General features: G+C 42.4%; 1 long non-coding RNA gene across 1 annotated transcript in view; it reads right to left on the bottom strand.

Annotated features, from left to right (window-relative positions):
- Nucleotides 1-9,619, bottom strand: part of LOC143782689 (uncharacterized) — a 48,602-nt gene extending 38,983 nt beyond the window's left edge. The window contains exons 1-2 of the long non-coding RNA XR_013217023.1: nt 9,377-9,619; nt 7,681-7,816 (exon numbers count right to left, since the gene is read on the bottom strand). This is a non-coding gene — a long non-coding RNA (uncharacterized LOC143782689). The remainder of the gene's footprint in view (nt 1-7,680; nt 7,817-9,376) is intronic.
- Nucleotides 9,620-12,932: the final 3,313 nt, after the last annotated feature.

The raw sequence follows: 12,932 nt of genomic DNA, 5'->3' as shown, positions 1-12,932 counted from the left end.
ATAGAGTCCCTAAAAATAAGAAATAATGGTTTATCTATTACATTACTTAGTTCTCTTAGTACTCGTGGGTGTATGCCATCCGGACCCGGAGATTTATCTATTTTAATCTTATTTAGCCGGTTTCGCACCTCTTCTTGGGTTAGATTGGTGACCCTTAATATAGGGTTTTCATTGTTTCTTGGGATTTCACCTAGCATTTCATTTTCCACCGTGAATACCGTGGAGAAGAAGGTGTTTAATATGTTAGCCTTTTCCTCGTCATCTACAACCATTCTTTCCTCACTATTTTTTAAGGGGCCTACATTTTCAGTTTTTATTCTTTTACTATTGATATAGTTGAAGAACAGTTTGGGATTAGTTTTACTCTCCTTAGCAATGTGCTTCTCTGTTTCCTTTTTGGCAGCTTTAATTAGTTTTTTAGATAAAGTATTTTTCTCCCTATAGTTTTTTAGAGCTTCAATGGTGCCATCCTGCTTTAGTAGTGCAAATGCTTTCTTTTTACTGTTAATTGCCTGTCTTACTTCTTTGTTTAGCCACATTGGGTTTTTCCTATTTCTAGTCCTTTTATTCCCACAAGGTATAAACCGCTTACAGTGCCTATTTAGGATGTTCTTAAACATTTCCCATTTATTATCTGTATTCTTATTTCTGAGGATATTGTCCCAGTCTACCAGATTAAGGGCATCTCTAAGCTGGTCAAACTTTGCCTTCCTAAAGTTCAGTGTTTTTGTGACTCCCTGACAAGTCCCCCTAGTGAAAGACAGGTGAAACTGTACAATATTGTGGTCACTATTTCCTAGATGCCCGACCACCTGCAGATTTGTTATTCTGTCAGGTCTATTAGATAGTATTAGGTCTAAAAGTGCTGCTCCTCTGGTTGGATTCTGCACCAATTGTGAAAGATAATTTTTCTTGGTTATTAGCAGAAACCTGTTGCCTTTATGGGTTTCACAGGTTTCTGTTTCCCAGTTAATATCCGGGTAGTTAAAGTCCCCCATAACCAGGACCTCATTATGGGTTGCAGCTTCATCTATCTGCTTTAGAAGTAGACTTTCCATGATTTCTGTTATATTTGGGGGTTTGTAACAGACCCCAATGAGAATTTTGTTACCATTTTTCCCTCCATGAATTTCGACCCATATGGACTCGACATCCTCATTCCCTTCGCTAATATCCTCCCTTAAAGTGGACTTTAGACAAGACTTTACATAGAGACAAACCCCTCCTCCTCTTCGATTTTTACGATCCTTTCTAAACAGACTGTAACCCTGTAAGTTAACTGCCCAGTCATAGCTTTCATCTAACCATGTCTCGGTTATTCCCACTATGTCAAAGTTACCTGTAGATATTTCTGCGTCTAGTTCTTCCATCTTGTTTGTCAGGCTTCTGGCGTTTGCGAGCATGCAGTTTAGAGGATTTTGTTTTGTTCCAATCTCCTCGCTGTGGATTGTTTTAGAAATGTTCTTACCTCCCTTCTGAGTATGTTTTCCTGGGTCTTCTTTGTTCGAGTCTAATGTTTTTCTTCCCGTCCCCTCTTCTTCTAGTTTAACGCCCTCCTGTGTAATAAAACCAGCTATTAAAATCAAACAGATGGCAAAGAGGTGGCAGGGAGAAAAAACACATACAGGCAAGAAGCACGAGATGATATTTATAGGAAAGAGGCAAGCCCTTGTGATTCGTTAAGTCCATTAGGGGACATGGTCCCCAAAATGGTGATCCACCTACATTCCTTTTGTGCTAGTAAGCGCTTAATATCGCCACCACGGATGCCACTACGGACATGTTGGATACCCCTGACCATAAATGACCCCTGATCATAAATGATTGGGAGAGGGGCGTTTTCGGCGGGGAGGGCGCCCAGGCCGCGGACCATGTGCAGTGCTGGCTTAGGTACATCAACGATTTATTCATAATTTGGCAGGGCAGTGAACAACAGCTGCAGCAATTCATGGATGGATTAAATTCAAATGCATATAACATCAAACTGACTTATAAACATAGCAAGACCGAGTTGGACTTCCTGGACATAAAAATATTGGTTGACGGACATCTGCATTTGCACACTGATGTCTACCGGAAGCCCACCTCGGTCAATGCGCTGCTGCATGCGGGATCTAGCCATCCGGTGAGCACAATTAGGGCTATACCGGTGGGCCAGTTCTTGCGAATTAGGCGTATTTGCTCTTCAGAGGAGGGATTTGAGTGGCAGGCTGGCGACCTGAGTGATAGGTTCCGGATGTGCGGGTACAGCGGCAGGAGCATCAGAAGGGGGTACATGCGAGCCAAGAGATGCAGCCGTGCTGCACTCTTCATCCCCAGGTAAAAAGCAAAAAAGTACAGGACCAGATTAGGTTCATTTCAACATACAATGGACGGTGGGGACAGATGAGGGAGTGCCTCCAGCGTCACTGGAGTGTACTGCATACTGATCCTGTCCTTGCAGGATGCCTACCCAAAAATCCCCTTATGACGGCAAGGAGGGGCCAGAATTTGGCCGATATCCTTGTCCACAGTCACTATGCTCTAGCAACACCCAATTTCTTCAATTCCCGAGGTCCTCCACAGGGATGTTTCCCGTGTGGCACATGTGTGGCCTGTAAAAACATTTCTAGAACCACCACCTTTACCTCGGCGGATGGCGTTAAAAACTTTTCCATCAAACAATATATCACCTGTGCTACCACACAGGTGATATATTACGTTACATGCGGATGCCCCAAAATTTACATTGGCCTGACATCACGCCAATTAAGGATACGTACACGGGAGCATGTACGTGATATCCAGGCGGCAGCCTCTATAACGGACCTTACTTTATTAAAAACTATTCCTAGGCATTACAAGTTGTTTCATCATTGTAATCCAAAATCATTTATGGTCAGGGGTATCCAACATGTCCGTAGTGGCATCCGTGGTGGCGATATTAAGCGCTTACTAGCACAAAAGGAATGTAGGTGGATCACCATTTTGGGGACCATGTCCCCTAATGGACTTAACGAATCACAAGGGCTTGCCTCTTTCCTATAAATATCATCTCGTGCTTCTTGCCTGTATGTGTTTTTTCTCCCTGCCACCTCTTTGCCATCTGTTTGATTTTAATAGCTGGTTTTATTCTTTGTTTTATCTTTTTATTGTTGTTGCGTATTTATCATATTGTTTTTTCTTTTTCAAGTGACGATTCTCTGTTAACATTTCACCTGTATGACTTCAACGGTTACCGCCTGGATGGCTGAAAAATTACTCCATTCATATCGACTGGATTTTTGCTATAAAGTGTGATGTCGGAAAATCTACGTACTGGCGTCCATGTTTGGACTAGAGAAACGGACTATATAATTTCTTTCTGAAATTGGACTATTCTTTGTGGTATTTTGTCTTCGCAATAGCCTGCGATATGGGAACTATGGGATCTGATGTATATGAAAAATCTTTGTGTATATACCATCTGTATTTTTTTTGAATATGGAGCCATTAGATTTCCTGCGACAATATCCAAACTCAGCTATATTATACATTGTTTTGCTAAATGCGCGCACTGTGTGCCTTCACTGTCCGGCCCCATGCTGCACAGTGGCGCCGCCTTCAGTGTACCTGGTTGCTTGGTGACGGTGTGACGTCAGCCGCCCCACGTGACCGAGTCCGGATGGGTGGTGCCAGTGTGCAGCGGCGCTGTTTTCTGCGTACCTGGTTGCTGGGTGACGGTGAGATGTCGGCCGCCCCATGTGACTGGGTCCGGATGGGTGGTGACGGTGTGCAGCGGCGCTGTTTTCTGCGTACCTGGTTGCTGGGTGACGGTGAGATGTCGGGCGCCCCATGTGACCGGGTCCGGATGGGTGGTGACGGTGTGCAGCGGCGCCGCCTTTTGTGTACTTGGTTGCTTGGTGACGGTGAGACGTCGCCCGCCCCATGTGACCGGGTTTGCATTGATGGTGCCGGCGTGCAGTAGTAGACGGTACTTTGGTTGTGCACATGCGCTTTAAGCATGTCCTTATTGATGCCCGCGGAACAGGTGATTGCTTTTCACCAATATAAATACAGGGATTGTTACCTTCACTAGCCACACCCCCTGAAGAGGGTCATCTCGTACTGAAACGTGCGTTGGGGAGCAGGTCCCGGCTCCATTGCTCTGCACCATGACGGGTAATGTTATCTGACTTCAGTTTTATATTTTTTTATTTTGTGCCACCAGTGTAACATTCTTATGTAGCGATTGGTTAGCAATGAATATGAAGGCATTATAGGGGCTCCTATTTATCCAGGGGTAGCTTACAGCACCTATGGGAGCATTCCTGCTAAACCCTGGCTATGTCTGCCTTTATAGCTAACCCCACTTTGTCTATGATTACTATCTCTATGGTGGCACAATAAATGTTACAAGCCCGTGGTGCACTGCTCTGCAGCCGGCACCCAACATCTTGGGATTTCTTGATCACTGACCCAGTGTTTACTTATTAGTCTACTAGGCTGTTTTACACGTTGCTCTTCTTATGGATTTTCCTATCTTGTGTTTAATATGGTTTAAATAAAGGTATTTTTGTATTTTTGATAAATTAGCTAAGACTCAGTGTTCTTTTTTATATACTGCTTGTTTAGAGTCGCTAACCTATAATATGCAATCAGCATATAGATGTAGACTTGTACATCGCACTATATATTTGTAATAATGACTTGGAGAGGTTATATATTATATATGCAGGTTAGTAGCTTTTGTAGACCGGTTCCCTTTATGGGTTTTTTTTTTCCATGGAATCTTTTATTTTGTTTAAACATACAGAAGCATTTATCAGAAGTGGCTACAACAATAAACTAATATGATTTGATTGCTAACCAAGCGTTTTGAAGTTATATGCTTTTGAGACTACTTCGGTCTCTTGACCAGGCATGCTGCCAATGTTCATTATGGCAGATCATCAGCACCAATGCTTAGGTACAGACATGTTTCACTTCATAGCACAAGCATTTTCTTCAACTGTCACATCAAATTGTGACATTTGCTCTTCCTATATTATGGAATTTGTTATTCCTTGTATAATGCCATTACAGGGAACTTGTTAGTAGAATCTATCCTTTTAGGCCCTTTATATGGGCATTTAAGTCATAGGAAGCTGAATAAAATGATACCTTGATATCTGCGATACGTTTTGTCTTATTCCACAGAAATACACCTTTTTCTTACATGTAAATGAGGTGTTCAGATCTATGGGACAAATACTGATCTGCATGAGAATTTGACTCCAATTGCATATAAAAGGGGGAGATACCAGTGTGAGACATGTAAATAACACACAACAGTGACACTGAACTTTGTTTCCTTACAAACACGTGTGCCATTCTAGTTTTACCACATATCTCAAAGGAAACCCAACATATCACCAGCCAAGTACAGTAAATTCACAGCCCAAAGTGTCAGAATAATAGATATGTAGAATAGATAGATAAAATAGATAGATGTCCTGTAGATATTTAATTTCATAAGTCCCCTACATATAATAAACTAGCACCCTTTCGTGTGGCACTAAATCGTGTATTTTAGGCATATTTAACCTACTAAATAACTCATTTTTAAAAATTACGTGCAGTCCCTCCTATTTTTGATAATCAGCCATGGTAAAGCAGACAGCTGTGGTTATATTATCAGGCTGGGAAGGTCCATGGTTATTTGCCCTTACCGGCCTAAAAATATAGGCCCGCAGCTACTCCAGAATTGGCATATCACATTAGATGTGCCAATTCTGTCGCTTTGCCTCTCTCTTCCCGATTGCCCTGGCGTGGTGGTGATCAGGGTAATAATTTATGGGGTTGATGTCAGCTGTGTAATGTCCGCTGGCATCAACCCTTAGGGTTATTAATGGACACCGCCTAATAAGTGACAAATTGCTAAATTCCGTGTTTCAACCCCTACACCATGCTGTCCTTAGATGTCCTAGCAAAAACCTAGTACCAGATTCCTTTTAATAGTATTTCAAACATTTTCTTTATTCAAACTAGACAGAAAAGTGATTTTATGGCTGACAAGTAGTAGCGTAGCTACCGGGGGGGTGTTGGCCTGGGCCCTGTGCTCTGAGGGGGCCCACCTATAGCTACGCTACTCTAGCTCTATCAGCGTGCCGATACAGTTGCATTCTGTGGCAGAGCAGGGAGAATCGATCTCCCATGCATTGCCACTATGGGGCCCCAGAGCAGGCGGGAGGTCCCGCTGTCAGCAGTGGGCCCCCGCCAGCCATCGCAAGTGCAATGACGGGGCATTATACTGTGTATAGGGGAGCTGTACAGGCGGTGACTCGGGACATTATTAAATGTAAAGTGGACACTTATTGTTGTAAGGGAACTCGGGTTACTTTGACTAACAAAGGGGCACACAGGGCAATATTACTTTCTAGGTGGCAAAATGTGGGCACTGTTTTCTAGGGCTCTTGCACCTGGCATTACTATATTGTAGAGAGTTGCTTTAGAATTTAGAAGGCACAGAGAACCACACAGCAGGTGTAGTAATAGGGACACATGCGGCAGCAGCGGCTCAGTATTGGGGTATCAGGTGCAGTAATAGAGACACATGGCAGCAGCGGCTCAGTATTGGGGTATCAGGTGCAGTAATAGGGACACATACGGCAGCAGAGGCTCAGTATTGGGGTATCAGGGGCAGTAATAGGGACACATACGGCAGCAGCGGCTCAGTATTGGGGTATCAGGTGCAGTAATAGGGACACATACGGCAGCAGAGGCTCAGTATTGGGGTATCAGGGGCAGTAATAGGGACACATACGGCAGCAGCGGCTCAGTATTGGGGTATCAGGTGCAGTAATAGAGACACATGGCAGCAGCGGCTCAGTATTGGGGTATCAGGTGCAGTAATAGGGACACATACGGCAGCAGAGGCTCAGTATTGGGGTATCAGGGGCAGTAATAGGGACACATGGCAGCAGCGGCTCAGTATTGGGGTATCAGGTGCAGTAATAGGGACACATACGGCAGCAGAGGCTCAGTATTGGGGTATCAGGGGCAGTAATAGGGATACATACGGCAGCAGCGGCTCAGTATTGGGGTATCAGGGGCAGTAATAGGGACACATACGGCAGCAGTGGCTCAGTATTGGGGTATCAGGTGCAGTAATAGGGACACATACGGCAGCAGTGGCCCAGTAATGGGGTATCGGCAGGATGAGGAGTTTGTGCAGGTTGGGAATAGATGGTGACGGTGATGAAAATATGAGACATGAAATGTGTCTTTGTTGTAATCTCTGCAGCAGAGTCCTGGCTGGAAGAAGTTGTCATGTCGGTCTGGGCCAGATGGAAAAGTGAACGATTCCACCAGAAATAACGTTAGAGGTAAGTCACCATCTATAACTGTGCTGTGATCTATTATGGGTTCCGTAGGACCGGTATCTACCACTGACCATATGGCGGTAATATCCATGTTGGTCTTTGCATAGAGATTATTTTAAGCAACAGCGCGGTCATCTGCTGAGGTTCTCCTACATCGCCATAAATGGTGCATCACCCAGTTGTAATCAAGGTTACCTGGTTAGGGGCCCACTCAGAAGTTTCGCCCCCCCCCCCCCCTTCCGGCTACGCCTCCACCGACAAGAAAACCATATTCTTTCAAAATAATTTTGTCTTTTTCGACTTGAAACCCTTTAGCGAAGCATAAAAACATTTTGCTGCGACAGTTATTCTTTATCACCTGCAAGACGTCCAGCTATAGATGGCAAATGTTCCAAAAGCGAAGACTGCGTGTTCTGGGGCTGTGTGCCACCTACACGGCCAACTGTCTCTGCCTGCAATGTGTGCACAGCATCTTCAAATGTTTGATTTGAAACCTGCATTTGTGCAAAGAAAGCATTATAATAAAGAACAAAGGCTTCCAAAGAGAAAACTCCTTACAGGCATTGTGACATAACAGAGCAACTATTGTCCTAAGGTAAAAATAAGTAAAATTAGTAACAGCAATCTACAGACATGAAAAATGGCTCAGGTGGACTACTTCAAGCGGCTACAGTTAAATAATCTATATCTTCACAGTTTTAGTAAAGGTGAAGTGTATATGTGTGCAACTCGGACAATTTATCCACAGTGGATTTGTAGAGAACATACTGTATCTGTGCCAACATGAAACCCGGTACAAGAGAGGATCCTGTTGGAGTCATAAGTTACATTATACTAAAAATTAAAAGCCGCAGATGTCATATGATGGTGGTGTGACAGTGCGGTGTTCATCTTTTAATGGCAATGTATCATCAGAAAAGTAACTATTGTTTAAATCAGAATATAGTTTTGTTTTTCAATGTTGTAAACCACTATCGTTATTAAAAGAGAACTCCATAATCTTGTAATTTTTACACTGACCACTAAACCTCAATAGTCTTATACTACCTGTATTGCACAAAAGACTTTTCAGCAGTCTCATTATCATCACAGAGAGTATTACAACGAAAAGTAAAAACAAATGAAGCTGAGAGGGCACCAGACCAAGCCTGTAAATACAAAGCTTGCCCTCTATACAGAGCTGTGTCATATAGTAGAACTACCGTGGTGGTGCGCACACAAGATAAAGTAGTGTGCTGATACAGAGTATATGTAAAAGCGGCACTCACCATGTTCTGCCATAGTCCTTTAATCCAGAGAGCAAATAGACAAAGTGTTTTCACTCCCTGGATTAAAGGACTTGTAAAAAGCAGAACACGGTGAGTGCCGCTTTTTCATATATTCTATATCAGCACATTACAATGAAAAGTAATATGGTTTCGCCTCCATACACAATAGTTCTTAAAGGATACACTATTCACAAAAGGTTACGTCATGTGGCTCCTGAAAAGAACAAGAATGCTGAACTTAATATTAGACATAGTGGCTGTTGTGAACTTTTTTTTTTATATACAGTAGATTTTTTAAATACAGATATGGAAAAAAATATATAAAAAATGCTTCTAAAATAAAAAAAACTAATTTAGATAGCAATTAATTTTCTGGTGACACATTCCCTTAAACCTTTTCTCAGCAGCAGAATATTTTATCCAAGGTGCTTTTGTGCCATTTTTGTTTGGTTTGAAGTTCTGCTATTAGGGGACTTGGAGCGGGCGCAGGAGCTGAGCCTACGTCACATAGGGCAGGTGCCAGCTGAGTTACACTAGCTCCAATTGTTTCTGTTTAACCATTTACATAATGCTGTCAGTCTCTGACAGTGATATTGAAAAGGTTGCGATCCATGTGGTGCTGATGGGATACCATGACACCTAGGAACCTACTGAATACCCTCTTCTATGCCATATGTGTACACCCATAGAGCCAAACCCATAGCTGGTCTTCATAGGAGAAGATCATTTTTGCTATATACTGTAGTACTGTCCAAAACAGACTTTGTTATCCTTAAGCCACTTTACCATTTTGGCAGAATGCTTCGGGTCATTGTCCATTTTGAAGATTAATTTCTGCCCAAGCTTTAGCTTCCTGGCTGTTGTCTTGGGATTAAATACAAATGGATGTTGAGTACTAAATAAATAGGATGTATATCATAAATTTTGTAAAAAATTAAATAGTAGACTAACGTCCAAAAATTGAATGGCAGACCTTTCGGGAATAAACAGAAAAAAGGAAGAAACCACCGAGTATGGAAGAATGGAGACGTCAATGGATGGAACAGGCAAAACTATATACACTGTGTTCCAAATTATTATGCAAATTGGACTTAAGTGTCATAAAGATTTAATTGTTTTGTTTTTCAAATAAACTCGTGGATGGTATTGTCTCAGGGCTCAATGTATCACTGAAATCAATCTTAAACACATGTGATAATTGGTTTTCCAGGTGATTCTAATTAAAGGAAAACTACTTAAAAATTATGTTCCACATTATTAAGCAGGTCAAAGTTTTCAAGTAACATGGGAAAGAAAAAGGATCTCTCTGCTGCCGAAAAGCATCAAATAGTGCAATGTCTTGGTGAAGGGATGAAAAAAATTGAAATTTCCCAAAAACTTAAGCGTGATCATCGTAGTGTTAAGAGATTTGTGGCTGTTTATGAGCACAGATGTGTTTATGCTGATAAAGGCAGAATGAGGAAGATTTCTGCCAGGCAAGTTCATTGGATTAAGAGAGCAGCTGCCAAAATACCATTACAAAGCAGCAAAAAGATATTTGAAGCTGCTGGTGCCTCTGGAGTCCCTCGAACCTCAAGGTGTAGGATCCTTCAAAGGCTTGCTGTGGTGCATAAACCTACTATTCGGCCACCCCTAAACCGTGTTCACAAGCAGAAATGGTTGCATTGGGCCCACACATACATGAAGACTAATTTCCAAACAGTCTTGTTTACTGATGAGTGTCGAGCAACCCTGGATGGTCCAGATGGATGGAGTAGTGGATGGTTGGTGGATGACCACCATGTCCCAACAAGGCTGCAACGTCAGCAAGGAGGTGGAAGAGTCATATTTTGGGCCGGAATCATGGAGAAACAGCTGGAAGGGCCCTTTAAGGTTCCTGAAGGTGTGAAAATGACCTCTGCAAAGTATACTGTATAGAGTTTCTGACTGACAACTTTCCTCCCAAGTATAAAAAGCAGAAACGTGCCTTCAGGAGCAAAATCATCTTCATGCATGACAAAGCACCATCTCATGCTGCAAATGATACCTCATTGGCTGCTATGGGCATAAAAGGAGATAAACTCATGGTGTGGCCACCATCTTCCCCTGACCACAACCCTATAGAGAACCTTTGGAGTATCATCAAGCAAAAGATCTATGAGTGTGGGAGGCCGTTCACATCAAAACAGCAGCTCTGGGAGGCAATTCTGACAAAGAAATACAAGCAGAAACTCTCCAAAAACTCACAAGTTCAATGGATGCAAGAATTGTGAAGGTGATATCAAAGAAGGGTTCCTATGTTACCATGTAACTTGGCCTGTTAGGATGTTTTGGAGTTAAATAGCTTTTTTGTTTAGTGAATGTGACCTCCTAATGCTGCAAATTCCACAAATGAGCATTTTCAGTTCTTTAAAACATATCAAATGTTTAGAAATTCTACTGTGCCTAATAATTTGGAACAGTGCAGTTTGAGTTTTTATTCATTTTGGAGATTATACTGTTATCATTGGGAGGTTTCTTCAATAAGATTCGATGTATACTCTAACGGGTGATGACTTTTATTAGACTGACTGTCATTTGCACCAACCATTTAGGAAAATCCGATAAAAGTGTCAGTTGCATAATAATTTGGAACATAGTGTACACATGTCGGACCAAAGCACGTTCATCTCTGGGGCACAGAACCGGTCTCCTTCCTGAGCCGTATGAGGGCTGGAGATTCCCATCTTGTTTGTACTTGCATATAAGGGTATGTTTCCACGTTCAGGATTGGATCAGGATTTGACGCAGGTAAAATCTGCACCTGAGGTAACTAGCAGGTCACCTGCGTTTTTCATGCATTTTTTTATGCGTTTTTCATGCGTTTTTTTCATGCAGATTTGTGTGTGCTTTTGTAAGCTCAATATATACAAAAAAATGGTGATGTAATTTCTTGTCCAACCTCTTCGTTTACATACTCCATTGAAGAATAATGTTTACACACACAGACAGATGATAGATAACAGATAGATGATAGATATGGGATAGATAGATCTATCGTATCTATCTATTGTATCTATCATCTATCTATAAATATATCAATAGATATATCTATAGATAGCTAGATAGATATATCGATAGATAGACGATAGATAATAGATACGATCGATTAGATAATACCAAGCCCGATGTTTAGTATATCTATGTATCTATAGATATATCTATAAATATATCTATAGATTATCCATATATATAATCGTCTAAGGGTCAGTTTGTCTGTAACGGAAATCCCGCGTCACTGATTGGTCGCGGGCGGCTGGCACGACCAATCAGCGACAGGTGCAGTCCGGCCGTGAATTGGCACGGGATTTAAACCACGCTTCGCTGATTGGTCGCGGCCGGCCGCTACCAATCAGCAATATTGCAGCAGGATTTAAACACCGCTTCATAAATAAACTACATACATATTCTAGAATACCCGATGTGTTAGAATCGGGCCACCATCTAGTAGATATGTAATAGCAAGGCCGATGTTTATTAATGAACGTTTAATTTAAAAAAAACCGGGAAAAAAATGGCATGGGGTCCCGCGCAATTTTCTGCGCCAGAGGGGAAAAGCCGACCGCCAATATCTCTAGCTTTGAAATGGGGTAATACCCATGGCCCCTCTCTAGGCTATGAATATCAGCCCGCAGCTGTCTGCGTAGCCTATTCTGGCTATTAAATTAGGGGGACCTCAAAAAAATGACGTTGGGTCCCTCTATATTTTATAGCCAGAAAGGCTATGCAGACAGCTGCGGGCTGATATTCATAGCCCAGAGATGGGCCATGGTTATTGACCCCCCCCCCCCCCGGCTACAAATACCAGCCCCCAGCCGCCCCAGAAATGTTGCATCTGTTAGATGCGCCAATTCTGGCACTTAGCCCCTCTCTTCCCACTCCGCTGTAGCGGTGGGATATGGGATAATAAGGGGTTAATGTCACCTTGCTATTGGTATGTGACATTAAGCCCGGTTAATAATGGAGAGGCGTCAATAAGACGCCTATACATTACTAATCCTATAGTGAAAGGGTTAAAAATAAAGACAGCCAGAAAAGTTTTAATATTCTTAATTTCACTATACTTGCCATACTCGATCACCTGCGAAAAATTTAAAATAATAAACCAACCGTATACTTACCTTTCCGCCGTAGTCCAATTAATAACGAGTTTCCCATGACTCTCCCCTATAGAACAGTGACATCAGGTGATGTCACCGTTCTATAGACCTTCAGTGACACACTGACAGGAGACAATGGCTCCTGCAGTGTATCACTGAGGTTACCGTAGTTCAGAATCTCACTTTATGGCATTGCTGTGTGGGAATTTTCCCACATAGCAGTG

This window comes from Ranitomeya variabilis, chromosome 6, assembly GCF_051348905.1.
Source record: "Ranitomeya variabilis isolate aRanVar5 chromosome 6, aRanVar5.hap1, whole genome shotgun sequence".
In the NCBI taxonomy this organism is placed as follows: Eukaryota; Metazoa; Chordata; class Amphibia; order Anura; family Dendrobatidae; genus Ranitomeya; species Ranitomeya variabilis.
This window is presented reverse-complemented; position numbering and strand designations above follow the sequence as displayed.